Consider the following 5688-nt stretch of genomic DNA (forward strand, 5'->3'; position numbering starts at 1 on the left):
GATTTTTTTAGATAAAAAAGCTTCCTTTTTCCTCTCCTCTGTCTGCTCAGGGTCTTCTAGTCAGTTCGTATCTTTATATTCTATTTAGTTATCTGCAGAAAAAAGCATGCAGGTTGATTTACTCTGTCTGTCCACAGCTGATCTGAAAGCTTGTCCGAATTACACACAAAGTGACTGGCAAGAACGCTGATTTACATATATTCATGAGGCAAGGAGTAGAAGACCACGCCTCTGTGTGTTGCTTTTTGACCAGCCTTGTTCTAATCTACAGTTACAAATTGCAATTCGTACAGTATTTTGACGAATTTGCAAAACGTATGTTATACATTGAAATTGGTTGTGACTAACTTTGGCTACATATTTAACATGTTTGTTTTCTAAACTGATGAATCAGCCCCATGAGTGAGTCTGAGAATTCAGATTATGTAGACAATAAACTTGGAGAAATTCCCCAAGTTTATTTGTTATTTATAATGTGGAATACTGATCGTGTTTAAAGAACCAATGTGTCCTATGATGAGTGTTGTTTGTCAGGCCGTTTAGGCTCCTCTTGTCTTCTATAAAGTCCTGTTAGGCTCCTCTTGTCTTCTATAAAGTCATTTTAGGCTCCTCTTGTCTTCTATAAAGTCCTTTTAGGCTCCTCTTGTCTTCTATAAAGTCCTGTTAGGCTCCTCTTGTCTTCTATAAAGTCCTGTTAGGCTCCTCTTGTCTTCTATAAAGTCCTTTTAGGCTCCTCTTGTCTTCTATAAAGTCCTGTTAGGCTCCTCTTGTCTTCTATAAAGTCCTGTTAGGCTCCTCTTGTCTTCTATAAAGTCCTTTTAGGCTCCTCTTGTCTTCTATAAAGTCCTTTTAGGCTCCTCTTGTCTTCTATAAAGTCCTTTTAGGCTCCTCTTGTCTTCTATAAAGTCCTGTTAGGCTCCTCTTGTCTTCTATAAAGTCCTGCTAGGCTCCTTTTGTCTTCTATAAAGTCCTGTTAGGCTCCTCTTATCTTCTATAAAATCCTGTTAGGCTCCTCTTGTCTTCTATAAAGTCCTGCTAGGCTCCTTTTGTCTTCTATAAAGTCCTTTTAGGCATGCCTCTTGGTGTCACATAGCATGTTAAAGGCTCTTGTTCTGGTTAGGCTGACACATAATTGGTCAATCATCTTGTGTTGTCAGACATGGATGTGTAGGTCTAAATGGGACATGGGTGTGTGGTTCTAAATGGGACATGTGTGTGTGGTTCTAAATGGGTCGTGGTTGTGTGGTTCTAAATGGGACATGGGTGTGTGGTTCTAAATGGGTCGTGGGTGTGTGGTTCTAAATGGGTCATGGATGTGTAGTTCTAAATGGGTCATGGGTGTGTGGTTCTAAATGGGACATGGGTGTGTGGTTCTAAATGGGTCATGGGTGTGTGGTTCTAAATGGGACATGGGTATGTGGTTCTAAATGGGACATGGGTGTGTGGTTCTAAATGGGTCGTGGGTATGTGGTTCTAAATGGGACATGGGTGTGTGGTTCTAAATGGGTCGTGGGTGTGTGGTTCTAAATTGGTGGTGGGTGTTTGGTTCTAAATGGGTCGTGGGTGTGTGGTTCTAAATGGGTCATGGGTGTGTGGTTCTAAATGTGACATGGGTGTGTGGTTCTAAATGGGTCATGGGTGTGTGGTTCTAAATGGGTCATGGTGGTTCTAAATGGGACATGGGTGTGTGGTTCTAAATGGGACATGGGTGTGTGGTTCTAAATGGGACATGGTGGATCTAAATGGGTCATGGATGTGTGGTTCCTAATGGGTCATGGTGGTTGTAAATGGGTCATGGGTGTGTGGTTCTAAATGGGTCGTGGTGGATCTAAATGGGTCATGGGTGTGTGGTTCTAAATGGGTCATGGTGGATCTAAATGGGTCATGGGTGTGTGGTTCTAAATGGGTCATGGTGGATCTAAATGGGTCATGGGTGTGTGGTTCTAAATGGGTCATGGTGGATCTAAATGGGTCATGGGTGTGTGGTTCTAAATGGGTCTCTGTATGATTCCTCCACTTCTCCATCTGCTGAACCAAAACTACCTGACGCCATCATTCTTCCCATGGTCCACATAAGAGGCTCCTTGTGGAGTAGTGCTGTATTGTGACTGCAGCCAGACACATGCTAGAAGAACATATAGTGAGAATGACTCACAGTCCTGAGGGGTTGTCATCTGTTTTTGACACACTCCATTGATCAATACCAGCAAATCATTTAAATGAGAGCTTCCACACAACTTGTTACCCTGGCCGGTCAGTCTCTGGGTAAAAGGCAAGGATGATAAACCAACATACTGAAACAGTACACAGTGGAGCCCTCCAGGACTACAGTCTAGTGGGATCAATACACAGTGGAGCCCTCCAGGACTACAGTCTAGTGAAGTGGGATCAATACACAGTGGAGCCCTCCAGGACTACAGTCTAGTGGGATCAATACACAGTGGAGCCCTCCAGGACTACAGTCTACTCTAGTGGGATCAATACACAGTGGAGCCCTCCAGGACTACAGTCTAGTGGGATCAATACACAGTGGAGCCCTCCAGGACTACAGTCTAGTGTAGTGGGATCAATACACAGTGGAGCCCTCCAGGACTACAGTCTAGTGGGATCAATACACAGTGGAGCTCTCCAGGACTACAGTATAGTGTAGTGGGATCAATACACAGTGGAGCCCTCCAGGACTACAGTCTAGTGGGATCAATACACAGTGGAGCCCTCCAGGACTACAGTCTAGTGGGATCAATACACAGTGGAGCCCTCCAGGACTACAGTCTACTCTAGTGGGATCAATACACAGTGGAGCCCTCCAGGACTACAGTCTAGTGTAGTGGGATCAATACACAGTGGAGCCCTCCAGGACTACAGTCTAGTGGGATCAATACACAGTGGAGCCCTCCAGGACTACAGTCTAGTGGGATCAATACACAGTGGAGCCCTCCAGGACTACAGTCTAGTGTAGTGGGATCAATACACAGTGGAGCCCTCCAGGACTACAGTCTAGTGGGATCAATACACAGTGGAGCCCTCCAGGACTACAGTCTAGTGGGATCAATACACAGTGGAGCCCTCCAGGACTACAGTCTAGTGGGATCAATACACAGTGGAGCCCTCCAGGACTACAGTCTACTCTAGTGGGATCAATACACAGTGGATGTCATGTTTGTCATTTATTGTCATGTCTTGTCCCTGTGCTCCCCATGCTATTCGTTTCCCTCTGCTGGTCTTGTTTGGTTCTATCCCTCTCTCTCCCCCTCCCTCTCTCACTCTCTCGCTCTCTCTTCTCTCTGTCGTTCCGTTCCTGCTCCCAGCTGTTCCTATTCCCCTAATCATCATTTAGTCTTCCCACACCTGTTCCCGATCCTTTCCCCTGATTAGAGTCCCTATTTATTCCTTTGTGATCCGTTCCTGTTCCGTCGGTTCCTTGTATTGTATTCACCATGCTGTGATTGCGTTTCGCCCTGTCCTGTCGTGTTTTTGCCGTGATTGTGTATCACCCTGTCCTGTCGTGTTTTGTGCCTTCATCAGATGCTGCGTGTGAGCAGGTGTCTCAGTCGACTACGGCCTGCGCCTACCCGAAGCGACCTGCAGTCTGTGGCCGCTTCTCCAGTTGTTTTCCCCTCTACAAATCTAGAGGATTTCTGTTATTCCGTTTTGGACTTTAATAAACTCTGTTTCTGTTAAGTCGCGTTTGGGTCCTCTTTCACCTGCATGACAGAAGGAACCGACCAAGGAATGGACCCAGCGACTTCAGACGCTCGTTACACTGCCGTCGAGATCCAAGGAGCCATGCTCGGCAGACACGAGCAGGAATTGTCTGCTGCTCGCCATGCCGTGGAGAACCTGGCCGCTCAGGTTTCCGACCTCTCTGGACAGTTCCAGAGTCTACGTCTCGTGCCACCTGTTACTCCCTGGCCTGCCGAGCCTCCAGAACCCAGGGTTAATAACCCACCTTGCTACTCCGGGCAGCCCACTGAGTGCCGCTCCTTTCTCACGCAGTGTGAGATTGTGTTCTCTCTCCAACCCCACACATACTCTAGAGAGAGAGCTCGGGTTGCTTACGTCATTTCACTCCTTACTGGCCGGGCTCGAGAATGGGGCACAGCTATCTGGGAGGCAAGGGCTGATTGCTCTAACAGATTCCAGAACTTTAAAGAGGAGATGATTCGGGTTTTTGACCGTTCAGTTTTGGTGGGGAGGCTTCTAGGGCCCTGGCTTCCTTATGCCAAGGTGAACGGTCCATAACGGATTATTCCATTGAGTTTCGCACTCTTGCTGCCTCTAGTGAGTGGAACGAGCCGGCGCTGCTCGCTCGTTTTCTGGAGGGACTCCACGCAGTGGTTAAGGATGAGATTCTCTCCCGGGAGGTTCCATCAGATGTGGATTCTTTGATTGCTCTCGCCATCCGCATAGAACGACGGGTAGATCTTCGTCACCGGGCTCGTGGAAGAGAGCTCGCATCAACGGTGTTTCCCTGCTCCGCATCGCAACCATCTCCCTCCTCTGGCTTTGAGACTGAGCCCATGCAGCTGGGAGGGATTCGCATCTCGAATAAGGAGAGGGAACGGAGGATCACCAACCGCCTGTGCCTCTATTGCGGAGTTGCTGGACATTTTGTTAATTCATGTCCAGTAAGAGGCCAGAGTCCATCAGTAAGCGGAGGGCTACTGGTGAGCGCTACTACTCAGGTCCCTTCATCTAGATCTTGTACTACTATGTCGGTCCATCTACGCTGGACCGGTTCGGGTGCTACATGCAGTGCTTTGATTGACTCTGGGGCTGAGGGTTGTTTCATGGACGAAGCATGGGTTCGGAAACATAACATTCCTTTCAGACCGTTAGACAGGCCTACGCCCATGTTTGCCTTAGATGGTAGTCATCTTCCCAGTATCAAATTTGAGACACTACCTTTAACTCTCACAGTATCTGGTAACCACAGTGAGACTATTTCTTTTTTGATTTTCCGTTCACCGTTTACACCTGTTGTTTTGGGTCATCCCTGGCTAGTATGTCATAATCCTTCTATTAATTGGTCTAGTAATTCTATCCTATCCTGGAACGTTTCTTGTCATGTGAAGTGTTTAATGTCTGCCATCCCTCCCGTTTCTTCTGTTCCTACTTCTCAGGAGGAACCTGGCGATTTGACAGGAGTGCCGGAGGAATATCATGATCTGCGCACGGTCTTCAGTCGGTCCCGAGCCAACTCCCTTCCTCCTCACCGGTCGTATGATTGTAGTATTGATCTCCTTCCGGGGACCACTCCTCCTCGAGGTAGACTATACTCTCTGTCGGCTCCCGAACGTAAGGCTCTCGAGGATTATTTGTCTGTGTCTCTTGACGCCGGTACCATAGTGCCTTCTTCTTCTCCGGCCGGGGCGGGGTTCTTTTTGTTAAAAAGAAGGACGGTACTCTGCGCCCCTGCGTGGATTATCGAGGGCTGAATGACATAACGGTTAAGAATCGTTATCCGCTTCCCCTTATGTCATCAGCCTTCGAGATTCTGCAGGGAGCCAGGTGCTTTACTAAGTTGGACCTTCGTAACGCTTACCATCTCGTGCGCATCAGAGAGGGGGACGAGTGGAAAACGGCGTTTAACACTCCGTTAGGGCATTTTGAGTACCGGGTTCTGCCGTTCGGTCTCGCCAATGCGCCAGCTGTTTTTCAGGCATTAGTTAATGATGTTCTGAGAGA

The sequence above is a fragment of the Oncorhynchus gorbuscha genome, linkage group LG07, assembly GCF_021184085.1.
Source record: "Oncorhynchus gorbuscha isolate QuinsamMale2020 ecotype Even-year linkage group LG07, OgorEven_v1.0, whole genome shotgun sequence".
Lineage (NCBI taxonomy): Eukaryota > Metazoa > Chordata > Actinopteri > Salmoniformes > Salmonidae > Oncorhynchus > Oncorhynchus gorbuscha.